The 26,594-nt window shown below is 36.6% G+C and overlaps 1 protein-coding gene and 1 pseudogene across 2 annotated transcripts in view; both read right to left on the minus strand.

The window, feature by feature from the left end:
* The window catches only part of Galnt13 (polypeptide N-acetylgalactosaminyltransferase 13), a 447,668-nt gene that overhangs the window by 86,731 nt on the left and 334,343 nt on the right, over nucleotides 1-26,594 (minus strand). The gene's annotated exons all lie outside the window — the stretch shown is intronic.
* LOC127207811 (uncharacterized) lies at nucleotides 18,588-18,727 on the minus strand (annotated as a pseudogene).

Here is a 26,594-nt window from a genome sequence, read left to right on the forward strand (position 1 = left end):
CCCTCTCCTCTCTCCTCTCTCCCTCCCATCTCTCCTCTCTCGCTCCTCTCTCTCTCTCTCTCTCTCTCTCTCTCTCTCTCTCTCTCTCTCTCTCCCTGTCTCTCTGTATTCCTTAAGGATGACAGAGCCTTGCGTGTGTCTTGGTGGTCTTAGCTTAAAAAACCCAGGATCCCAGAAACTCTATAGCCACCAAATCCACCTGAGTCAATAGCTCCCAGGTTTATTTTCTCAAAACCGTAAAGAATGACAAGTGAGGACAGAAGAAGGTGAACAAAGAAGCAAAAAGGAAGAACAGATCCTCTAAGGAGGGAGAAATCTTGAAAACGAGTTGTCAAGTAGCATTTGGGACAGAGCTTTTTATACCATGGGAACTGGTTGATAGAGTCTCACCAATATTTTGGTTAGGCATTTAGCTTTGATAAATCTGGTTGGTTAATTTGAATGAATGTGCAGAATTCTGATTATTCAATAGATTGAGTGAAAGCAAGGATTTCCTACTTCAGTTCCTAAGCTCATTGACTAGATAGAGTTTAAAACCTCTGTTCTCTAACTATCAACTCACCAGGAATATAGGTACTTTGTTTTCCAGCAGCTACGACTAATATCTTACAAAGGACCTGCTCTCTTTCAGTGCCTATCATCCCAAGTAACTTTGGTTTTAAGATGCTTAATAAAATGTTCAAGCTTTTAAAAGTTTCAGCTTATCGTCTACTAGAAATAGTGTTAAAATATGTCCTAATAATATATTTCACACATAGTATTAGTGGTTAAATAAAATATTAAGCTCAGGTTTTAACTTATATCTATGTTTCAGGTCTAGAATGGTCTAAAAAAGAAAATGGCAAAAGACTTAAGATTGTCCCAGCTTGAGCTCATCCACTGTGATGATCTGAGTGAGATGACCTCTATAGGCTCATATGTTTGAATGCTTAATCCAGAAGGAGTAGGATTTGTGGCCTTGTTGGGGAAGGTATGTCACTGTGGGGTGAGCTCTGAGGTTTAAAAAGCCCATGTCATTCCCAGTTGCTGTCAGCCTCCAACTGATGGAACATGTGCACACTCTCAGCTACTGTTCCGACGTCCTGCTTCCTGCCAGCTGCCAGACTTCCCTCCATGATGATCAGGGAGTAGCCTTCTCTAAGATGTTTTCCATGCTCTCTTTTATGAGCATCCCTGGCTGTGATATCTCTTCACAGAGATAGAACACTGAGTAAGGCATCCATAAAACGTGTATGTTTTAGAATGTGGAGCAATATATTCTGACTATAAAAATACAAATTTTGAAGTAAAGGAAAAATACCATGCATTCCAGTATACAAAGACATAAGCATATGAAACATTTCTTTTAGATCTTGTTTTCTGTTTACCAATAATGTAATAGCATTTGTTTTTAATATGTTCTCATACTTATTTAGTTTTAAATAATCTATGAAGATATTTTTGAGGAATATATAATATAATACATGAAAACTTAATTAGTTGTTCAGTTTCACGTCAGATTTCAACCATAAAGAGATGTCAAATGACTCCCTGGTGAATACATGTGTGGATACCTATTTGTATGAATTTTGTAATAACATGCACACCTCCTCCTCAATAAAACTTCGGGGATCCATTTGCAAGCACACAGGTAACTCAGCAGAGCAGAAAGAATGCCACATGCTCACTTCAGAACTTGTTCTTGTAAAGAGTGGAAATCTACCCTTAGGTGCAGACATATCTCTGTCCTCCCTCAAGGGTTACTTCAGTGAGACAGGTCAGCAAGTGACCAAGGCAATACCTACAGAAAGGCACTTTCACCTTCATGTATTTTTCCTACCTATAGCTCCCCCACACCATCCCCAACCCCCAGTACTGTCCCTACAATCTTCCACGCAGGCTGCTGAACTTGTCGGCTTTTCTGAATTAAGCCTCGGAAATGAATAATTATTCTTTTTTCTTCTCCTCAGTCTTTTGCCCTCAGATGCTGAGGAGAGCTTAAGTATGACTTTAAACTCCCTAACTAACACTTTGAGCATCGTTACTCGTTTTCTAAATCTTGTTCCCTACCATGTGGCTGCCTTTCATCCTGCAGTCAACCTCTATGTCAGTTTGCCTTCTCCGATCCCGCCATTTTCTGCTGCTTTGAGATTTACCATTTGCTGGCCCTGCGGTTTTCTTCTTCGAGGCTTATAAACTGTCCACAAACATCCACATGAGTACCTTCTTTGTCTGGGAGCTTTCTTTTGTGTTTGATCTTTAATTATTTTGTTAATAGAACTAAGAAACCTAAGATAGTACTCCGATTTCCTCGGTACTATATGACGGCTCTGCTGGGATTCCCCTCTAAGATTTCTGGTGTTATTTCTCTCCTGCCTTTTGTGAAAATAACATGCCCTTGCAGACTTAAACTGCAACACTGCATTAACCATCGTGAGATAGTTACATTTGTTCTCAAATGAGATGAATTTCAAGTTAGTGCAATAATAAATCTCACCCAATTTGATGGTATCTTGGAAACTTAGAATTAAATTATCTATTTTTCTATGAATTTGAGTAATTATAATATAAAGAAAATATTTGTCTTTTCAAAATTCATCAAATTGAGAATATTCAAAAAAATTGTCTGAACTATTTATTACAGTTAATACAGTAGCCAGGTGTATTTTCCAGTGTTGCTAAAAACATCTATTTTTTCTAATAATATTTCAGTGATTTATGAAATAAGATTCTAGGTGGTAAGTTTCCAGTTTGCTATGTTTCCCTGTGTTGTGCATAAACTGGGAAACTGATGCTCACTTATTTTCATTGACATGTAGTAAAGAAATAAATGCTGAATTTAACTTAGCTACTTTAATCATACTCTGCACTATTAAGGCCCCAGAATGATGTTTCTAAAGGAAATTTCAACTTAATTAAAGCACAAACATACTTGAGACTTTTTTATAATTCCTTATCATATAAAATTATTTAAAATTGTGAGGTTTTCCAAAAATACAAATAAAAATTTAAGGACTGCCTTCATACTTTCATCTTTCCCTCAGAATCACTTTATAAAGGAGCCAAGATAATTCATGAGATCAGAAGCAGTGATCCCCATCCCTGGTAACTGAGGACACAAAACCTCAATCATGCAGAAGATCTCCTCACCTGCCTTTGTTTTCTCCTCATCCTGAATCATTTGTTCCTCATTTTACGCTGGCTATCTCGGAAGTGTAGACATACTTTGTAGTATTTTTCTATGAAAATGCAATTAAAGTTACAGCAATAATAAATAAGAAATAGTTTTTCAGCTTCTTCAGGCATTTTCACCTATATGGAATTCACTTCCTTAGTGCTGACTCCTAATGTCATTCTGTGATCATCTGGAGAACACCTTGAAAATTTCCTGAGCTTCTCAAATCCCTCCAAGTTCCTCCTCTTACTTCAGCATCAGACTCAGCTGTGATATGAGATTAGGCTGCGAGGGAGTCAGGCACTAATAGTTCCCCAGGCTATTCCAAAATGGATCCACAGAGAAGGAAGCAATCCATCAACACTCCAGTGAAATCCCACTACGCAAAATGCTCAATGACCCTCATGTAACCATATCCAGAAAATGCCTTTTGCAGCAGCATCTAACACAGGCCACTATTTCCCTCTTGACAATCAGTTTTTCTTGGCTTCCACAAAACTATACTCCCCTGATTTGTTTGTATATTTCTATTAATATTTATATTTATATTGTGTTTCAAAATAAAGTTAAACCCTTGCTAATCACTGTTCGTTCATTGGATCTAAAACTGCTCACATATACAAACATCTCACCCTTGTTTTGTTAACTCTAATCCCCACTTGGCTAGAGACTTATTTGACAGTGTGCTTGAATATGTGTGAAGGCAACATAAATCCAGCAAAGGTCTGAATTAAGCATACCATAAAATGACTTTCTACTAGTCTTCTCCATTTTTGTAACTGATACTCCCACCTAACCAGTAACTAAAGCTAATGTTTTGATGTGTTTATGATTCTGTTCCCCCATGTCTCTTTTATCCATTCTGTTATCCAAAACCTGTTGGGTCTGTCTTAGTACACATCCAACTCATGCATGCCACAGTCTGTCCCACTACTGTTCATTTAAATTCTGATTTTGACGACTATGAAATGTTCTTCTAGATGAGTGTTTTACATAACTGCTGTAAAACTTAAATTTACATATTATTCTGAAACATTAGGAGGTTCCTATGAAGCTATAAGGCAGCTAGCTTGAATGTGTCTTTCGGGATATATTTAGAGATGGCACTCACAGCTAGTGGACTAGGTAGAATAGGGTGGGCACTATTCTGTAGGATAAGGATAGGGAAGGCATAAACACAGATGAGAAACTACTTTCCTCGCCCCTTACTTCATGTCTCAGCCATCTAGGACTTCATCAGTGATCCCACTGGTTACTCAGTTTTCTGCCTTAACCTAAGAGTTCTTCCTCACCTTTTGATTATTTGTTTTGTTTTTGGGTGTTGTTTGTTTGGCTTTGAGATCTTCCAAGTTGGACTGATCCACGCTATTTGTATCTCAGAGTTGGTAGCGTATTCTCTGCCCCGGGATTTCTCAGCCATCATACTTGTAGGAAGTAATTCCTAATAAACCCTCTATTATATATATCTGCACATATATCCTATTGGGTACAGCCTTGACTGATAACGTTTTTTTCTTTTTCTAGAGAGTATTTCAGAGATACTGTAGTGGTTTTTTTTTTTTTTTTTTTTTTTTTTTTTTTTTTTTTTGGGAAATAATTTTGTAATTTGCTTAACTTACTTTTTAAAAATTCTTCAATTTGTTTAGATCACTTAGGTTAAAATCAAACTCCCTGGAATATCCTAGGTGGCTTTGGATGCCAAGTCTTTCTCTCTTTTCCACCCTTGTATTAATCACTCTAGCATAAATGAAGCCTACCTAGCTGCTATGAGGTTGATTTGTGCCTCCTTTCCAAATGCATGTATTTAAACTGTAACCCCCAATATGATTATTTATGGGAAAAGGGCCATTAGGAAGAAAGTAAAGTAAAATGTAACCAACCACTTTAGAAGAACTCTAACCCTGTATTGGACTGTTGGCTTTACATTTTTAAAAAGGCATCATATATATCAGGGCTTCTCCATCTTGTTAATAGGTTGAATAGTATGAGATACAAACTAAGATGATTTCTCAAGAAACTGAACACAAATTTAAACATACACACACACTCACATACAACACACACACACACACACACACACACACACACACCATATTCTGCAGAAATTCCATATAAACTCATGGGAGAAAGTCTATAAACTCAAGAAGATATTAACAAATAAAATTCACATTGAACAGTCTAATTCTGGACTTCCTAGGCTAAATTGTAGAGAATAAATTCCTGCTGTATAACATAGCAAGTCTTTGTAAGTCTGTTACTATGATGGTAACATGAAGAAATTAATATAACTTTCCTTTCCTTTCTTTACAAACTTCAAACATAGCTTCATCTTATGACTTGAAAACTTAAGAAGTCATACATGGCTGCAAATGCCACCTTCCCAGAAAAGCCTTACTGAACTGTTTGGTCATAAGAAGCCATCTTCTTCCAGTAGTTTTTAACTCTATTTTTCTAAGCATCATTTGCACACACTTCAAATTTTATTATTTATTTCTCAGTTATTCATGTAATCTACCACATTTAAATTCTGAAAACTGTCGTATTTTCAGCAGAATACCTGTCATATAGTCATGGCTTATAAATGTATGTTGATTCAGAAACATCTGGAATGCATAATGAATTCAGATACCCCCTCCCCCTTTTCATTTATTTAATTAACAATTCCTAGGACCTAAAGGATAGATATTAAGTGGACATAGCATTAGCCATCAGTCAATGAGAAAAATAAGGTGTCTGTCCTTACTTTCTAAAGTGGTGGCACTGATGAGATAGAAGTGTTGTGTGACTCTTGTTCAAGTGTATTTTTTTTTCCAGAATAAAACCTAGGCATAGATGTTCTGCATTCACTTCAGTGCAGAAAATTGAGGCTCCTGAGAATAAACGTCACTCAAGCCAACATGTCAACGAGCATCTTTTACACCCCACGCTCATTCAAGGTACCATGTTGTCTTCCCCAAAGCTCTTCTGTGAATCACCTACATATTTAATGTTAGCTACAATAGATCACATCTCAGGTGTTTACAGGACCCTAGAAGAATGTATGTCTCAAATATATCAAATCCAATCCTTGAGAAAATGAACTTAATGGACTCAGTCTCTGTCAGGTGTCTTATAATTCTAGAATACAAGAAACTATTCACTAATATCTTGTGGTATAAAGTGAAAACTGGTTGGACAAAGTTGAAGTTATCTATGACTTAACAGTATCTTGTTGTTCCCGAGAATCTCTTATGACATGCAGACAATTTGTAGGGTGTTTGACTGAGGTGGGAATTAAAGGAGTCAACATTTTCTGAGCATTTCATCTGTCACTGGGCCTATTCCAATAACAATATGAATAGGCAGGTGTTAAATCCATTTTAGTAATGAGAAAACTGAGGCACATACAAATCAAATAATGTGTGTAATCTAATAGCAAGACAATGTTTAAAACAAGATTCAATTTAATAAATATATTTCATGAGCTAGTGCTTTCTTAATCTTAGGGTTACTGTGCTATGCTAAACATTGTTTTGGTTCATAGGTATCATAGCTTGGTAGGGTTGTTGTTGGTTTTATCTGTGTATTGGAAGTCTTCATGGAAACTTCTAGTACCATGAAAGCTAAACATTTGTCCTTTTACACATTAATACATGTAGTTCTCATGCCTCATCAAGATAATTTCTCTATTCAACAGATGGAGGAAGTTATTACAGGAAAACATAACCCTATTAATCAAAAAGCTGAGTTGTGGATCCCAGTTACAATCTACAAAACACCCACTGTACCTAAAGCCCAGGAAACACGTGGAAGACATTAGAAAGATTGTAAGAGCCAGAGGAACAGGAAGTTTGATGTGAGCTTGTACTTTCTAGTAATGACATGAGTTACACACATAACGTCTCATCAACATGACTGCTGAAACAGGAGCTTAATAGAGACGATACAAATAGATATGCTAACATGGACAGCAGAAAGCTCAGAAAGGCTCCACCCTACTTAAAGAACTACAGGCAAGTAAGGAATAGTAAGAGAGGAAACAGCCTTTCCCAAGAAGAGAATACCGAGTATTATCCAATAACAGTCAGTTCTAAAAACAAACATGAAAAAATGCAAGTAACATTTTACAGATTGAGCAAGTTGTTTGAGGAATACATACATGTAAAAACAGTTAATGATTTTTAAAAGGTAGGTTAGGTTTGGAGGGAGGTAAGGAATGGGGGTGAATTAATTATACATAATCCAAAGGTATTTTTTCACACATTTCTCACCTTTTATCACCAGTGGGTTTTTGGTTTTTTTTTGTTTTTTTTTTTTTTTTTTTTTTTTTTTTTTTTTTTTTTTTTTTTTTTGGTTATGGGGTTTTGTTTTTCTTTTTTCTTTTTGTTAAAAAAGAAAAAAAAGACAGAAGCATTTTATTCCATGAAAAGACTCCCACCTCTTAAAAAAAAATCATTCTCAAACTAGTGCCAACATTTCTTGCTTGTATTTATAACCCACCTAATGGTTTCTTTTCAATTAATCAGCTGCCAGTCATTTTTAATCAAGTAAAAATTTGAAAATATTGTGGGAATCTCTATCATCATAAATCATCATACTTCACTCTTGGATTTAGCTTTCTTCCAGTGCTCCGATTCTCTACCAAATGTTTTCACCCTTAACTGATTTTTTCCATAAACTGTTCTTCAGACAACCCTTAATCCATGAATGTCACTTAAAATTGGCCATAGATCATCTTCCCTCCATACTCTTGTTTCAATACAGTAATTGACAAAGTCATAAATATAGCCTTCATTTTTAAAGCATAATAATATTGATTATCTTCCATATTGCTCAATTCTCAGTCCCTGCCAAATGATTCTACTTGTGTCTTTACTATAAAAATTGAGAACATAGAACTATCTGAAATATGGGAACCAGAAAATTAACTATTTAATTACTTTATACTTTTTTCTTTTTTAAAAATTATTTTCCTTTTTTTACATATACATTTATATTATTACACGTATATATAATAAACTGCCTCTAACAAGAAGAACCACGAAGCAATTAAGAACTATATAAATGTTACACTTTTAGTGTTTTGGGTATTTGTATTTGTCAACCTTGAAGAAAACATCATTCCTATCTTGATACATCTAAAATTCTGAATGTAAATCAATATATATCATATCTCATACTTCATACTTTTGAAATAGAATGATTTATAAGATTAAACAAGTAAGAAAAATGTGTGGATATGCTATTTTTCAGAAATTGTTTAATAGTAACAGTTACAATTTTCATGATGGCTTATGGTTATGATATAGGAAGATTTACACACACACACACACACACACACACACACACACACACACACAAACTCAACCGTATTAACTGTGATTGATACAGTTATATTTACTGATGTCTGACTCATTTATAGAAAATTTTCTAGCATCTACTTTTTTCTCAATTCTTTTGTAATTTGCGTTGTTATTATCATTTCTACTAATGTGTTCTCTAAACAATGAGGGTTAGAACAAAGCTGTATTCTTCACTCACATACTACAGTTTCTCATCGCTACATTTAGAATGCTCTGTTTGACCTTCAACCTTATTTATCTTGTATCATTTTGTTGATGGTTTATGCTAAAAATTCTTGTATAAATAACACATTCCTTATTTCATAAAGCAAATTATATCTCTACCTCATTATTGGAATTTCATTTTTTTAAAAAGAGAAATGCACTCTATTATTTTATCTTTGAGAAAAATTAAGTTTAAAGGTAGCAGCAATGGAATTCCATTATCTCACCTGACATGAAAGAGTTCTGCATTGCATTTCTCTATTTGCAGCACTCAAAATCTGCAGACATCAGTCTACCCCTATTTTCCTTGCATGATTAACCTTCAGTGACATCTTGTGATTGATTAATTCGGAGCAATCCTATCTGAAACATGCTTTCTAAAAATGAAATTACACCTTCTCTCTTCTCCTCCCCCATAGTTTCTATTCATATATCAGTTAGTGTTTAACTCCATATCAGGCTTATCCACTAATTCCTACCATATCCATGGACACTCCATGCTGGTTCATCAGTAATAGTTCTCACATGGTTAGCACTGTATAAAGTCTCTACAACATATAACACATTTTGGAAGTAAATACTGGCTTGGAGCTGCTTTTAATTTGTATTGACAACTTAACTCATTACTTCAGGTTAATTGAAAAGAGAAATGCCAGTTGGCCTAATTGTTCCTAGCATTTTCTCGCAATCAAACTCCTTTAGAATGGGAATAAGACATGACTTTATACATAAGGCTAGGTTGTGTATTACATGGTACACCATGCATGTAATAAAATTAAATTATTATTAACTGAATATTGAGACATTCTCACATTCATATATAAATATAAATATAATTGTTTTGAACTATGTACTTTGAATAATAACATATTTCTAAAGATTATTTAAAGAAAGGACAATGAGTGTTTTAAATAGGAATATCAGACTACTGTATTCTTGTGTCTGGACACAGTTGAAGATTAAAATAAAATAAAGAAACAATAAACTTAATTATATTATATGACTAATTTTTTCATAGCACTATTGGCATAAATCAATATTAAATGGTCTATGGGCCTACAATCAATAAATATTTAGTATAATAATTAGGGTTAATTATAGAAGCAAAAAAAGTATAGAAGCAAAACATCAGGCTTTATTTATCATCAATTTATTTATTTATTTATATCTTTTTTATATTTATTTATTTATATCTTAAATAAATATATTTATTTATATCTTAAGTATGCTACTGCAAGGAATAAAAACATTGATTATGGACAGTAGGATGGACTTCACACCAATGGATTTAAGTCTACATCTATTTATTAAGCTAATACTAGATCATTTTTCTTTGGAAGGAAATAGTCATTGTTCTTTATATCAAAAACATCCTATAGAAGATGTAGCTACAAAAATGTATATCATAGAGACAATTCACACAATATAATAGGAGAGTAGAGAAAAGAACACAGACAGTGGAATCCTGGATCAGTGGAAATTTTTCTCAGTTTTATTTAAAACCAATTATCTTAGTTAGGATTACAACTGCTGCAATGAAAAGCAATTTGGGGAGGAAAGAGTTTATTTGAGTTATACTTCCACAGCAGTGTTCATAATTGAAGGAACTCAGGAAAAGACCTGAAACAGGGCAGGATCCTGAAGGCAGGAGCTGATGCAGAGGCCATAAAGCAGTGCTACTTAATAACAGTTTCTCTACAGAATGATTTCATCACAAGCCCTCATGTTATTTTCTAAAAAAAAAATTATTTCAAAAAAACTTTTTCTGAAATTCTTAGAAAAAAATATATTTATAATTTTTTAACTTCAATCTTATTTTATTGTGAAAACCTTACTTTCCAATCAAATTGTTATGTATACCTATGCTACAAAATTAATACTAAAAATAAGTGAGCTTTTGAGAAATAAGTAGTATATTTTACCATAAGTTCAAAGTAAACCGTTCTTCCTTTAAAACTTTTTGCCATTTATCAACAAAGCATACTATTTTCCCTTTAGTCTTTAGTGGTGGTATATGTGCATTCCCTAGTTTTCTTTTGTTTTTTAACTTAATGTTATGATTGGGAAGAGTAGTAAAACAATTAATAATATCTAATAATTGTGATTTGCTTACTGAGGAATATGTCTACTCTTATATTCAGTGAAACAATTGCACTGACATATTTGCAAAGAGTGTTTTGAAACTGCAATAAATGATAAATAGAGACTCTGGGAGCCTGGTATTTTTGTTTTCAACCTATTTCAAGTGAATGCAGTTAAGAATTAAAGGGAAATAGCTCCAACCAAATTAAGTTGCATATATGAATTAAAGGGTGTTGGATTAGATTATCTAGTGGTTTGTAAAATGACATCTTGTTTTATTTTTTTCTCTATAATTGGAACAGATTTTCCTTTAAAGGGGACTGCATGAGAAAATAGCATTTTTACACAGATTAGAATTTGCTTGTATGTGACATGGAGACTGAGAAATCATGATTATAAAAATAGATTCTATATCAAAAGGAGAAGTTTGGAAGATAACCAGAAACTAAAACAGAGTGGTAGGAACACCGAAAAATGCAGGGAAAAATAAAGTGGAGGACAAAGAAAAAAACAACAGCACGCATCTTCAGCCATGGGTAGGTATGGGAAATGGGTCAAAAGTAAGGCATGTTATTTGAAAGAGAAGACAGGTAGCCTTTAACCGTCCACTCAGGATAAGCTTGCAGTCCTCATAAGTTCAGCTTTAGTTGACAATTTATTAACTGAGATAGTTACTCTTCCATCATAGTGGATTATCAGTAGAGAGGATCTTCACCCTCTCCCTAGTCAGAAGTGGTTGGGCACTATCTTGTGACGGAATTTATATTTTAACAATCAACTATACTTGGGATCTGACAAGGAAGAACAACCAAAAGTCACAAAATGTTGGGTCAATGTCTACTCCTTCAGTTTGACATCCTCAGGCTGTAGGAGAGAGACGGGGGTGGGGGCTGGAGAGAGAGAGAGAGAGAGAGAGAGAGAGAGAGAGAGAGAGAGAGAGAGAGAGAGAGAGAGAGAGAGAGAGAGAGAGAGAGAGAGAGATGGACTTTTGAAATATCAACACCTACTGCCAGAAACACAACTTCTCCCATAAAGCTATACCTACTCCAATAAGGCCACACCTCTAGTCTTTCACAAACAATTTGACTAACTGGGGATCAAGCATTCAAACATATGAGCCAATGGGACACAATCTTACTCAAAGCACCACATGCTACCACCCCATGGCTCCCAAAGGTCGGTAGCCATAATCTAATGCAAGATGCCTTCCATCCAACTTCAGAAGTTCCTATGGAATTTAACAATCTCAATACTGCCTTAAAGTCCAATCTTTTCTGAGACACAAGACAATCTCCTAATTGCAATGCCTTCAAAAGAAAAAAATTGGATGACATTTCTAACATACAATGGTACATTTCAAAAGGAATAAGGGGGAGTAGTGAAAAATGATAAACCAAAGAAAGAACAGAAGCTCCAAATTCTGCACCTCTACGTTTGACGTTAAAGTGCTATTCAGGCATCCCAACTCTGCTAGCAATGACATTTCTCTCTCTGTTGCCGGTTCCACACCCTATCAACATCTCTCCTTAACAGACATCCCATGGCCCTGGCATCTCTTATATCTCTGAGTCTCCAACACAATCCGGGCTTTACCTTCAGAGTTTCTAGCAATGGCTTCTACGGATCTCTATGCCTCACACCTAACCTCTGTGTGTTTTGTTCATTGCAGAGGAAGATTCCATAATCTCTTTCCTGTAGTCCTCTTGTGTCTAAATGCAGAACCAGGTGGCTTAAATTCATCTTGTTGCTGAGGCTGGAAACTGAGCTCCTCTTTGAATTTCATTTACATAAGCCTTTTATTTTTGTTTAAGCCTAGGAAATCTCTAAAGTCTCTTCCTTTCACGGCTTGCAGGATTAGCTAGCTAGGTGGCTACCCTTATTCCATTTAGCTTCAGGCCTTTTTAAAAGGTTCTCTTCTGCTCAAACATGGGGTTTGTCTCCAACATTACATTTCTTGGTCTTCGTTTTCTCCTCAAACTGTACATTTTTTTTGTTTCACTTTGCCTTGGTTCTCCTTTCTCTTGTAGATCGGTATAAAAGCGATCAATAATAACCACATGAGCAGTCAATTCTAGGTTGCCGTGACATTTCCTTTGCCTGTGGTATTAGTCAATTTAGCCTCCAGCATATTCTAGGACTAAGGAAACAAACAGGCACATTCTTTGCCAAACAATCACAAAAAATGGTCTCTAGGCCAGCTGATAATATCCCTTCCCTCCAATACCTCTTGAATTAGCTCCTGACGGTTCACATTGTTCGCAGCACCACTGTCTTCAAGTTCCTATTGGATAACCCACTGAGCCCCTCAGAAAGCATTCAACCACTTTTCTATTCTGAAGTCGCAGAATCTTCAATATTCCTCCAAACAACAGCATGCCCCGGCCTACAAGAGCAATACCTAAGACTCTGGTACCAGCTTTTGTCTTAGTTACTGTTATATTGCAGTTAAAAGGCACCGTGAACAAGGCAACTCTTGTAAAAAAGAAAGCATTTAAATTGGAGTTTTCTCACAGCTTTAGAGGGTTAGTTCATGATTTTGAGGGCAGGAAGCCCACAAGAATGGCACTGGAGCAATAGGCGAGATATTAACATTCTGATCTTCATGTAGGATCCAGAGAGATAGAGAGACATGGTCCAAGGCTGGGGCTTTTGGAAACATCAAAACACACCCCCCAGAGACACACATCTTCTAACAAGGCCACAACTCTAAACATTCCCAAACGAGTCCACCAGCTGGGAGTCATTCTCATTTAAGCCAGTACACACCCTATGGTTCAAATATTAGCAGCTCCAAAGTGTACAAACTGCAGAGCCTTGGGGCCTTGTGGAAGGATGACTCACCCACATACTACATAGACAAGTGTGGCCAGTACAGACTTCTGAAACACGGAAGCCGAGAGCTACTAATGTTTAGACATCTCTGTCAGACAATTAGTGCTAGCTCAGTCCAGGCTCAGGACCATTCTAAATGGTATAAAAGACATAGCAACTGGCTGTTGGCAGCATTTAACCTTAGGAGGCAGAAGAGGCTGTTTCAACACTTCCTTGTTTCATGTGTTTCACCTTCTTAATTTTATTATTCCGGTGGTAGTATATTTACATTAAAAACTATTATGCTAATTTTTATTTCCCATTTTACATTTATCTGATTTCCCTTACTCATTTTTCTTTTTAATTTAAAAGGTACTTTTATTCAACAGCAATAATACATTTTAGAATTATACCACAGCATGAAAAAGAAAGCAAGTTTCTCAGTGGTTTTCCAATATGGCACATTATTCTTTGAGACTCAGGAAAAAATAAATCAGTAATCTCTGATAGTACTAGGAATTTCACATTTATAATTATTAATACTTTTCACACCTTATTATATGGAAACTATTGTTCATGTGTAAAGAATGAAACTCACTAAGCTTATAGTGATCCATAGCAATATGAATATACATACCTGTTCGGAGCCAGCCCGGAGTCATTCAAGGTTAAAAGAGTCTACTGGCTATGGAAAGCTACTGATGCCCCATTCCAAAGCTGACTTCCTCCTTTTAGCCTCTGCAGATGTTTAACAGGTTAGCTGACTTCCTCCTTTCAGCTCCTGCAGAGATTTAGCAGGTTAGCTGACTTCCTTCTTTCAGCTTCTGCAGATGTTGTTTAGCAGGTTAGCTCGGGACTTCCCGAGAGATAGCTGTTCCCCTGACCTGATGGTATTATCTGGAGACATTCTCGGGCTCCTCCTACTGCTTAGTTCCTGCCTCCACCCCATATAAGCTTTTGCTTTTGCTTCAATAAACAGACCTTGATAGGAACGCTACTTGGTCTCGCCTCTTTCTTTCCCGTCTCATCATTTCAGGTATGGCTCCCCTCGCGGCCCTGTAGTTACTGGTCCTGCTGAACGGGACACATACCCCCCTTAAGGGGAAAGAGAGATAGAGATAGATATAGAGACAGAGATAGGAGAGAGAGAGAGAGAACGAGAGAGAGAGAATAAAGTAAATATACACATTTAATGATAAACATGACAGAGGAGAGGAAAGACATCTGTGACATCTTAAAAACACTGAATAAATTGAAGAAGATACTAGAACATAGAAAGTTCATGTGCACTCGTGGCAGAATTAAAGTGACAATGTGGCCATACTAAGAGAGATCTATTGTTGTAATGCATTCTGCATGAAAAGTCCAACAACTCTTCACAAAACCAGAAGTAATCTGAAATGTCATAGAGAAGTCAAATGTCCCTAGCTCACAAGCAAGAGAGTGATATTGGAGGCACACCAATACTAAATTATACAGAGCCAGAATGTTCTGACTTAAAGTCTTTCCAGGAAACTAGGAGAAAAACATTTCAAGTTTGGTCTGATTTACAAATATTATTAGATCCAACACTGTTCTAAGGGCTATTCACTTGCTGTTCTTTCTCATTGTCATTAATCTTGACATATTTCTTGGAAGATTTTCTCACTTGGATTGATAAAATTAACATTCCATCATCGTCAGATTTTGATGATTTTTTTTACACAGTGTAACATGGAATTATATGTTAATGCTTTATAAAGTTTGATTAAGTATGCTCTGGAAAACAAGGGATTGTGTTATGATACTTCCTATAATAGGGTTAATTGAAAATTAGTTTCTTCTTTAACTCTATGAGATAAAACTAGAAATTATTCTTCTCTACTTATGACCTAAAAATTGTTTCTCTCCTTCAAGGCAATTTTAGTTTCCTCCCAATAGGTATTATGACATAATTTGAATTCCACAAGGATACATTATCACCTCTCTGTTCAATATCATGTACTTTTCATTGCATTTCATTCAATATATAACCATGCAATTATTAGTTTATATAATTTGCAGCTCAAAATGACAGATTTTACTTATTCAATATATCAAAAAGAATTATTTAGTGGTAGATGATAGAGACCATCTCGCCTTCCGTCCCCTGCCTTCTTATTTTCTTCTGATGGTTTTACAGGGATTGAAACATTTATGCCAACTGCTGAGCAGAGCTGACCGTGCTGCCTTTGTAGATAGGATAAAGCACTAGGGTGGTATTTTCAGATGAATAAAGACATTGACTTAAAGACACAATTTCATAAACATGTGGAAGTCACAGGCTAGGGAGTCAATTCAACAGTTTCGGTTAACTAAAATCTTTATCTATTACATCTTTTTCTAAAGAGCTTCACATAAAAACTCTCCCTGGACAAAGAATTAGCCCATATTTAAATTTCAGGCTATAGATATAACCATTACATTTCATCACAGTGCTCTTTGCCATTTTTTTTTTTTTTTTTTTATAGTTTGGAGTATGCTTTAATTTTCTTTCATTATCATAATGGGTCAGAGTATGCAGTAGTGGGTCAGAGTATGCAGAACAGTGATTGTGAGAAAATTGTCTTTTTAAAAGAAGAGGCCCTGCAATTAGCTGATGGGTTGAGAGAGACAACAGTATCTGGCAGAATACTTACAAGGTCCTTCACAGAAATCCATAGGATAAATTAACGGGATGTTTCTCCTTCAAAAGTATAACAAGTATTGCAGACATAATTCAGCATACAATTACAAAAGCCTGGAGACGAGCCAAAGCTTGGCAACATCTAAGCCCTAATAGAAAGACAGTAATGTCTACAGAGTCATGGCTTAAGCAGGGCTGGGAAGATGGGACAAGTGCGCATCTGGCTTAACAAGCTGATTGGGTTTTAATCAACCCGAGTTAATACAGCAGTAGCTAGACTCAGAAAATAAAATAAAAATGGGTTTCTAAAAATGTTACAAACTGCGGAGAGTCATAACACCGAGTTAAATAAACACTTGCTAAGTAAGGCGATTTGGAAATTAAATTAGTAGAGAAGGATGATGAAACTTTAAAAGTTGTATGAGGTAATATGACCCCTCAAAAATGACTTGATGTATTTACCTGCAAATTATGTCTGAACTTGTGACAACTTAATTTGTGAAATCAATAGTATAAAGGGCCATGCAATTTACCATATATCTAATTACCAACAAAACTCTTGCTGCCTTTTTCTGATATGGGCCCTAGTCTTTCACGGGATTCATGTGCCAGGAGTGGGAGGTTATGCCACCTCTTACCTAGAGCTGTGAACAAATTGAATTGAGTGTACCACTAAGTCATTAATTAAGAAGTGGTTGACAGTAGATTTCAAAAAAAGAAAATTATGGCTTGAAAAGAGTTATCAAGTGGCTACACTTTGTACCTTAATCAGCAGACTTGAAATTCATGTATGAAGAGTCTTTTCCTAAGACTGTGGTCCACAGTGTGGGGAAAAAAAAAAAAAAAAAAAAAGGCTATGTTCTCCTCCTGGGAGTGTCATACTATGGCTTAATTTGCTACATTCCAAAACCAAAAAACAAGTGGATATTCTATCTAACTAATGCAAAGATAGACAGATCTGTGAAGCACTCTGAAAAAAAGGCTAAGTGGTTTACATTGAGTCTATTGGGGTGGTGCTAGTTCTAATTCTACTCATATAAGGGAAAACTGAAGATTAGGCAGTGTCTTTTATTATAGTGACATGACAACATTTTCTGATGGAGAAAGCCTCTTGCTGAGGCTGTGTGTGGCTTAATGAGAATCTGAAACTCTTTGATGGAGTAACGCATGGGAAACTACCCAACCTTATTCTAGCAACCAAAACTCAGGATGTCCTGGCTAATTTAGCATTTGTTAAAACTGCCCGTTGAGGAAGGATTGAGGGAGCCTGAAGGGTCAAGAACACCACAAGAAGACCTATAGAGTAAACTAACCTGGGCCCATGGGGCTCACAGAAACTGAACCACCAACCACAGAGTAATGCATGGGCTGGACCTAGAGCCCCTACACATTTGTAACAGATGTGCAGGGTTTTTTTTTTTTTTTTTTTTTGTTTGTTTGTTTTGTTTTGTTTCATGCGGGTCCCCTAACAATTTGAGCAGAAGTTGTCTCTTATTCCGCTGCCTGCCTCTGGATCCTTTTCTCATAGCTGGGTTCCCTTTTGTGGCCCCGGTAGAGGGGGATGTTCTGCAACTTGACTTGTCAGGGTGGGTTGGTACCCATGGGGAAACTCTCCTTATCTCAGCAGGAGAAGGGAGAATAAGAAGAGAGGGATGCGATGGTAAAACTTGGAGGAGAAGAGGTAGTGGGCTTCAAACTGGCTGTAAATTGATTTAATTAATTAATTAGTTAAAAATCCCTGCCTGTCTCTGCAGAACACCCTAACCATGTACCTGTGTCTTAGCTTCACTTCTGAGATGTACCTACCATCCCACCACATCCCCAGGGAAGCTGCCCAGGGAGATGCCAGGAAGAGTTTTCTGCTTTTAACATCCATGTGGCCTAGACACTGGGCCAAACCTAGGTAGGAATTTGGGTATGGTCCCAGACAGCTGACATAAAAACTTTTAATTGGCTACACACTGTGTCTAAGTGGTCATCTCTGGTAAACTCCCATAGCAGTTTATACTTCTGGTATTTATTGGAGCTTGTATTTGGACTCAAGACAGTTTCATAAAAATATTTTGCACAATCAAACCAATTATTCTGGAGAGCATTTTAGCTAAAAACAAATACTGGAAACCATCCCGATGCATTTCAGAAAGGAAAATAATTTAACCCAAGTCATATATTTATCCAGCATAAAAATAGGAAATAGTCTAATTTTGGTTACATCCACATGAAAGTTGGAAGGCATGCATGTTATAATATTTTTAAAACTCTACATATAGCTTATAAATGATTTACAACACAAGCACAATCCTGTGTGATGCCAGGAAATGTTGCATTCAATACAGTCCTTTTTTTTTTTAATGGGAGAGAAAAAATTCAGGCCCCTCACTACCACAAATTATGCAGTCGATTATCTCACATTTGGACAATCACAGAGTCACACATTGCCCTGGGAAAAACACCTTGGTGATCATGATATCTCCCCTGCCTGGTAAGATTTCCCTCTCAAGATCTGGATTAAAGGTATGTCTCTTCCCAACTCAAATGATTTGGATTAAAAATGGTTCACCATGCCTCTCAATCTTAATTAGAAGTGGATCTTCCTACTTCAAATTAAGCAAAAATCTCTCACACATGTGCCCACCATTTGAAGGTTCTAGTTAATTCTAAATGTAGTCAATTTGACAACCCAGAAGGATATCCTGCACTTAAAAAAACAAAACAAAACAAAACCCTTTCTTGTCTCCAATGTGGAGACAAACTCCAACTCCCCATGAAAAACTGGATCAATGACCCCCTCCTTTCTTAGCCAATTTGCTTAAGGGTATCTGAATCCCAAAGTGGTGGAGTCTGAGCTGTCAGTTCAGTGGAATGTTATTTATTTATTTATTTATTTATTTATTTATTTATTTATTTATTTATTTATTTATTTTGTGGTTCCTGCCAGGAATACTTTCCTCTCAGAAACCAAACAACCTTTGTTCATTTAGAGAGATCTCTGCACATACTTCCTCAGATGTCTTTCTCACCAATTTTCCATTTATGTTCTTTCCAAGACTCTGATCATCGACTCAATCAATTGATTACAGCTCATCAATCTGAAGAGCTACACATCTGGTTATTTCTCCTTCTAAACAAAATGTACAATCATGTATACTACTCAAGGTTTTGCCCATGGTGAATAATTCTCTTCCCTGGTATCATTCAGGGTTGTACCAAAAAGATATTGTAATGATGCAGCTATATTATTCTCGCTTCTGCCTGCGTAATTTGCAGAACCATCAGTGAGCAAGGCTCTAGTCTTCTTTCCTTCAGTCAACTGATAATAAGAACACCCCGTGAAGTTATAAGTGCAGACATGGCACCAGACAGCATTGTAATGGGTGTAGCATGTGAGCAACTTCTTCATTTAATTTGTTTTTGCCTTTAATACCTGATTGGGCCCTGTCATACATACGGCACTTTCATCTGATAAGAGATTGCTGCTGTGTGCATCCAGCTTATGATGGGTAACTTAGGGAAAGTTGAAACTGGGTGGCCCATTGTCAAATATTAAATTTCCACTAAGGTCCAATAACAAGCCAAGAGAAGTCTGTCTTTCTTTCTTTCTTTCTTTCTTTCCCTGGTCCTCTGATTCTATTATTTATTATTATTATTCACTTTATAGCCTGATCACAGCTTCCATCCCTCCTCTCCTTCCAGTCCCACCATCCAATACCTTCCCCCTTTCTCCATCCCCCTTATCATCAGAGAAGTGTAAGCCCCCATTGAGTACCAACCCACCCCGATACATCAAGTCCCAGGAGGACTAGATCTGTCCTCTCCCACTAAGGTCTAACAAGGCATCCCACCTAGGTGAGCAGGATTAAGAGACAGGCAACAGAGTCAGCCCCGACTCTAATTTTTAGGGAACCCACATGAGGAACAAGCTACACATCTTCTACTCATGTGTAGGGGCCCTAAATCTAGCCTATGCATGCTCTTTGGTTGGTGTTCCAGTCTTTGTGAGCCCATGGGCCTAGGTTAGTTGACTCTGTAGGTCTTCATGTGGTGTCTTTGACCCATCAGACTCCCTCAATCCTTCCTCCCACTCTTCTACAAAACTCACTGAACTCAGACTATTGTTTGGCTGTGGGTCTCTGCCTCTGTTTCTACCAGCTGCTGGATGAAGCCTCTCAGAAGACAGTTATGCTAGGCTCCTGTCTGCAAGCATAGCAGAGTATCATTAATAATATCAGGGGTTAGCTCTTTCCCATGGGGTGGGTCTTAATTTGGGCCAGTCATTGGTTGGAGACTCCCTTGATCTATGCTCCATCTTTATTATGTACTGTGTATCTCTCAAAGGGAGAATAGTTGTCTTCTGATGATGGTAAAGCCTTGCTCCGACATCCTAGCCCTAACAAAAGCTTCAGAAAGCATTGATATTTGCTGCCTACCATTGACAAACACCCCTGGGTCTGCTGGACCATATGGTCTAAGTGGTATAACAGCCTGTACAGCAACCTGGACCTGTTGAAGAGCATTCTTCTGTCCCAAGCCCCATACAAAGCTAGCAGCTTTTCTAAATGGGCCAGAGTAATAAACCAAGTGAAGAATGTGCTATCTCCAGAATCCAAGTAGATCCGCTAAACATTGTGTTTCTTTCTTGTTGGTGGGAGGAGTAAGGTGCAAGTAACTTATCCTTCACCTTAGAAGGAATATCTCTGCATGCCCCACTTCATGGACTCCTAAGAATCTCCTGGAGACAGAAAGTTCTTGAATTTTGATTGGATTTATTTCCCATCCTTTTATATGCATATGGACACAGAGTCCAAAATGGTTTATATCTCCTGCTCACTTGGTACAGTTTGCATAGTGTTGTCAATAGAGTTCACCAATATGGTGTTTTGTGTAAGAGAGTATTAAAGAAGAACCATTCTAAGTTATGAAACAGGAATGGAGAGGTAACATATCCGTAGGGTAAAGCAGGAAAGGTTTAATGCTGCCTTTACCAACAGAAAGCAAATACAGTACTTAAAAAAAATAAACTTGTGATACTATCTCAATATGTAGCCCAGGCTGCCTTAAAACCCATGATCTATCTGTTTGAGCCTTTGCAATATGGTGATTATAGACCTGATCCATCTTGCCCAGGTCAAATATTTTGAAATATAGATTAAATAATAATATGAAAGAAAATAAAGATCGCACACACACACACACATGTGCATTTGCATATATACATGAGCTCAATAAAGGTTTCTTTTTATACCTAATTTGTGAGGATGGACTTGTGCGAGGAAATGACAGCCATATAAGTATACCATGCCAAATCTTCATCATTGTAAGGGGATTTCATAAATAGAATCATCTGAGAACAATTTTCAGTTGAAGATAAAAGATAAAAAATAATTTCAGACTATTTTTTACATTTCTAAGTGAAACATTACCCCCTTTAATGTACAACTCAGTCCATGACATCTTGTCTGTCACCAATCTCTACAGTCTGATCTTTGAAAACATCCAGTTCTGACTAGCAAGGGTGTTGGGTAAAACACTGCTTATTGCTAAACATCGTGGAACATGGATGGTTAGACTGTTTTCATGGCAAAGCAATGAAGCCCAATGAATTGCACATGAATGATGATGCAAGAGAAATAAACAAGGACCTAAATGTTAATTATCTTCCCTTAAGTGACATCATCCAGGCAGCATTGCTACTTTTAGATGAGGGCAGAATTATCACATGCACAGGGGGATCTCTGCGAACACCCATCAAGGAAGCAGGTTAGCCACTGTAATAGCAAGTGACACAGAAGACTACAATCACCTTTATTATTATTCACATTTTCCAAGTTTCCTTTTAATTAACTGCATTTTCAGAGACAAAATACGGTTCCTATGTAGGATATTTATATCTATACTCATTAAAATATATTTCTTTCAGAACACTTAGTGTTTTTTTTTTTCTTTTTCCAGATCTATGGCCATGTTTTCAGTCAGTCCAACATAACAGATTGCTTTAGACAGCATTCTACCGCATTAAGTTAAAGAAAATAGTCATTTTAACTTGTAATTCATTTTGATTGGGAGCAGGAATCTAATTCATATTGATTTTGTGTAACCCTTTGCATACCTATATGCTGCATTTTAAGCTAGGTTTGTACAGATCAATGCATCACACACTTAGTAATCAATGGGGAAGGAAAAATCATTACTTCTGTCTAGTAATTATGTTTACATTCAAATAAAATATTATAAGATGTGCAAGGCCATCCTGGAGAATGAATTCATGACCCATAGATCACAAGTTGATTGCCTAACATTATACTTTCCTCAGATGAAGCAGATCTGCTGAATGCTTCCAGGAAATTAAAGACATGGCTGTCTTACCCTTGCCTTTTTTCAGTTGTCAGTACTGAGGTCACGGTCAAGAGTTGCATGGTCTTTTGATCCCCAGAACCCTCTATTTGGTGAATTATAGTTCATAGTAACATGGCCTCAAGCTTCAATCTGCAGTTTTATTCCTTGGATTGTGATCAGCTCTGGCACTGAGCTGACCACCTGCTTATGCTCAGCTACACTCTCACTTCATACTTTTTATCCTTGACACTTGAACTTGGAGGATGTACATGGTGCCTCTGATGTCGGAAACTCAGTTCGCCATTGTGGAGTATAGATTAGGCATGCCACTCTGACATTTTGTTTCAAAATCACCTTGAACAGAAAAACTGCTCCTGTTCCAACTGCAATTCAACTTTCGTCTTGGGTATCAGTAAAGCTATAGTCATCTTTGAAGATGGGAGGGAAAGGTGTGCAAAGAACAGCGGCAAAAATAAAAGCAAATGAGATGCTTTGCGACTCTCCAACCGTGCTTTACATCTAAGCAGCTCTATAAGCAAGGGACAAATCAGCCCAGGTTCCTGCTCTTCAACAAAGATGAACAGATGGGCTGGAAGGAAACTGCCCATCAAAATCTGTTTTGTACTGTTTTATTACAGTTATTCAGATAAGCAATGTAGATTGAAATAAGGGAGATCTGTAAACAAGTTCTGCTTTTAGTGATTTCAGTGACTGAAAAAATTCACAGGACCATGAATGAAAGAGAAACATTTTGTTCACTATAGATTTTTGTGAACTAAGAGCAAAATATTAAACACAGGAAAAAGTGCCAAATAATGTTAAGTATATGAAGACTGAAATTATGAACAAAAACTGGCAAATGTCCTATTCAGGAAAATGCATGAATCAAATGAGCAAATATTAACTTATCTTTTAAAAACTTGATTCGTTTGTAAGTGTGTACATGCATGTAGATGTGTGTGCATGCAAGTATATGGATACTCATCTGTACATGGTGCACATATATGTGTGCACTGTGCATGTGTGCATGTACGTGAATGTATGCATGTGTATGCACGTGTGCATGTGTGTGTGTGTGTGTGTGTGTGTGTGTGTGTGTGTGTGTGTGTGTGTTTGCGTGTAGAGGTGTAGAGTAGAAGAGAAGCTTGTGTGTTGATCATCAGGTGCTATGGACCTTTTTTCTTCTTTCGATAGTCTTTCACTAATCTGGAATTCTCTAAGTAGGCTAAGCTGGCTGGTCAGTAAGCCCCCAAATCTGCCTGTTGTTTCTAGGGCTGACTAGTTGGTATTAGACAACCAACTGGGCGCTCATTCTTGGGGAAGACTAATTCTTACTTTCTCAGTAGTCATTGGTTACCCATAGTTCTTTGTCTAGGGGTGAGGCACATGAGATTTTTTAATATCTAATTCTGGTATTGTTCAGGCCTTGTTTAAGCAGGCATACTATTGAGATTTCATAAGTATAGGCTCCCTGTCAGAGGTAGTAGGCACCATCACACAGCAGGCTTTATGGTCCTCTGCTTCTTTATTTAATGACTGAGTTATCTCTTCAGCCTTGTGTTTAATACTAGAAAGAAGAAAAAAAATAAAGAAATAAAATGAAAACAGGACCAATAGTGATTTTGCTCTGCATATTATATGGTTTTCTAAATGTTTGCGGTAAGCACTAGATTGAAAGAAATTTTAAATTATTTTGAACACAGATATGAGTTTAAATTATAAAGCATTGTATATTTCTTACCATAAAGTAGACATGGTGCTATGAATGAATGCTTTAGAATGACAGATAACCTCTCTTTATTGATTGTTAGGTAAAGGAAGTATTACCAAATGCTAAAGAGGACGAAAATAAAGCAAAAAAGCAACCAAGATATTTCTAATCACATGATTAGATGCCTTGTAAATATAATACACTGTTTGAAAGAGCTACTGTTCATTTGAAGAAATAAAAGACATGGGAGTGTGTCAAAGACAACTGAATATTTCCATGACAACAAACTTTGCTTTTGGGGTGCATCATTTCTTAACTCCAGGTGAACACATAGAGCATTATATAATTTGTTGTGATGGTTAGTGTCACCAACTTGATAAGGTATACAATCACCCGGGAGATGGGCTTCAGACATGCCTTCAGGAAACAGATTATGTTGATTACCTTAATTGATACAAGATGACACATCTTAATTGTGGGTGAGACCACTTCCTAGCTTTGGGGTCCTTGGCTAAATAAAGTGGAATAAATGAGAGCAATACAAGCATATATGCATTCATTGTGCTCTTGTGACTACAGGAGTAATCAGCTCCTTCCAGTTCCCACTGCTTTGACTTCCTTTCTCCTAAGTTGCTTGCTTCTGTGTGTGTGTGTGTGTGTGTGTGTGTGTGTGTGTGTGTGTGTGTGTGTGTTTCAGAAATAAGGAAAAATATAACACATTTACACATGGGCATAGAGGTCAACTATTCAATGGCTTAAAAATATTTACCTTTACATTGGAATATACTTTGATAGGGCACAGTCCCATTTAAACCATATAGGGTTAAATTTCTGACATGAGTAAATCAGAAAAAAATTTTTTTAATTACTAAACTTAAAGGTCAGAAGCTACTTAATTTCACTTTTAGTCACTTAGTTAACTAGTGTATTTTATGTTTCTTATTTGAAATTGGTAAGCAGCAAATTCTTCATCTTTCATTAGGAATTCAATGAAAGGTCAATGATATGCATCTGCTCCTTCTATCACTCCAGTTGAATGCTAAATGTGAGTGATGTTGAGAAATTATTGATTTTACATGATCATCTGTGGTTGACAGTTATTAAATGAGCATTTCATACATAACAACATTCAACAGTTTTTGCTTATCCCTATCCCACTGTACTTTACTAGAATGTGGGTTATACTATTTTTAATGTGTCCACACTGTATACATCACCTGCCTGCTAATCTCTTAAGAGTTACCTCAAAAAATTGATTACTTTAATAGCAATATCACAATGCTTAGTAACATTTGTTATGGGACAATGTATATTTCATTTAACCTGTTTCATCTTTTCAAGCAGGCCCTAAATCATGTCATGTAATTCCAAGAGAAATGTGAGTATAGTTTCAAGCACCTACTAGGGTCTTGGCAGACATTCGATTTGGATAAAGAGGGACACTGTAGTTTCCAGGCCATCCCATAAATGATCATTTATCTATTGAACTATACTATTTGAAAATTAATGCTTTGGCACAGGCGAAGGGCTGAAGGATCATAATACTTGGAAAGCAGGTTCAGTGTCGGAGGAAATGTCCCAGGCACATCCCCCTCCAACTATTCTTTAGTAAACTGAAGGCTGTGACAATCTCCTATCAGTTACTAAACACAGCTTATGGAATCATTTGCTTTCTTTAAATGACAGCAATGCTTTGCTTTTAAGACCTAACATGTGGTCATAGTAGGATCCTCAAGTTGACTTGAGATGCCATGCCAGACTTTGTACTTACATAAGAAAATAATAGTTCAGATGAAATATGAAACTTGGAGGAAAGTAATAAAAGATTTTTTAAAATGATATTTTTATCAATATTTACAAGATTCATCACTAAGGTAAAGCATCACTTAAGATAGCTGGAAAATATTTTTCCTCTGCTAGAAAGAGGTATAAGAGACCAGAGACTAGTGGATTATGATTTAATGAGTACATGAAGCAACTGATTCAATGTTAAGATTCTCAGAACTATATCGCTATCAGAAGCTGTCAAAGGAATGAGAAGAGAAAACTTTTTTTTTTTTTTTTTTAGATTTGCAGATCTGCCTTACTTTTTTGGTCTGCAAGAAGGAGCTTACAGAAAACCAGATACAGCTCAAGGAGCAAAAACATATTTTTATATTAATTTATTCGGATTACATCTCAATTGCTATCCCCTTACTTGTATCCTCCGATTCCTCCCTCCCTCCTTCTTTCACCTTGTTCTCCTCCCCTAGGTCTGTAAATCTTTACCCTATCTATATACTCAATGAAATTCTCATTTCAATGCACTGAGTG

This window comes from Acomys russatus, chromosome 24, assembly GCF_903995435.1.
Source record: "Acomys russatus chromosome 24, mAcoRus1.1, whole genome shotgun sequence".
Classification (NCBI taxonomy): domain Eukaryota; kingdom Metazoa; phylum Chordata; class Mammalia; order Rodentia; family Muridae; genus Acomys; species Acomys russatus.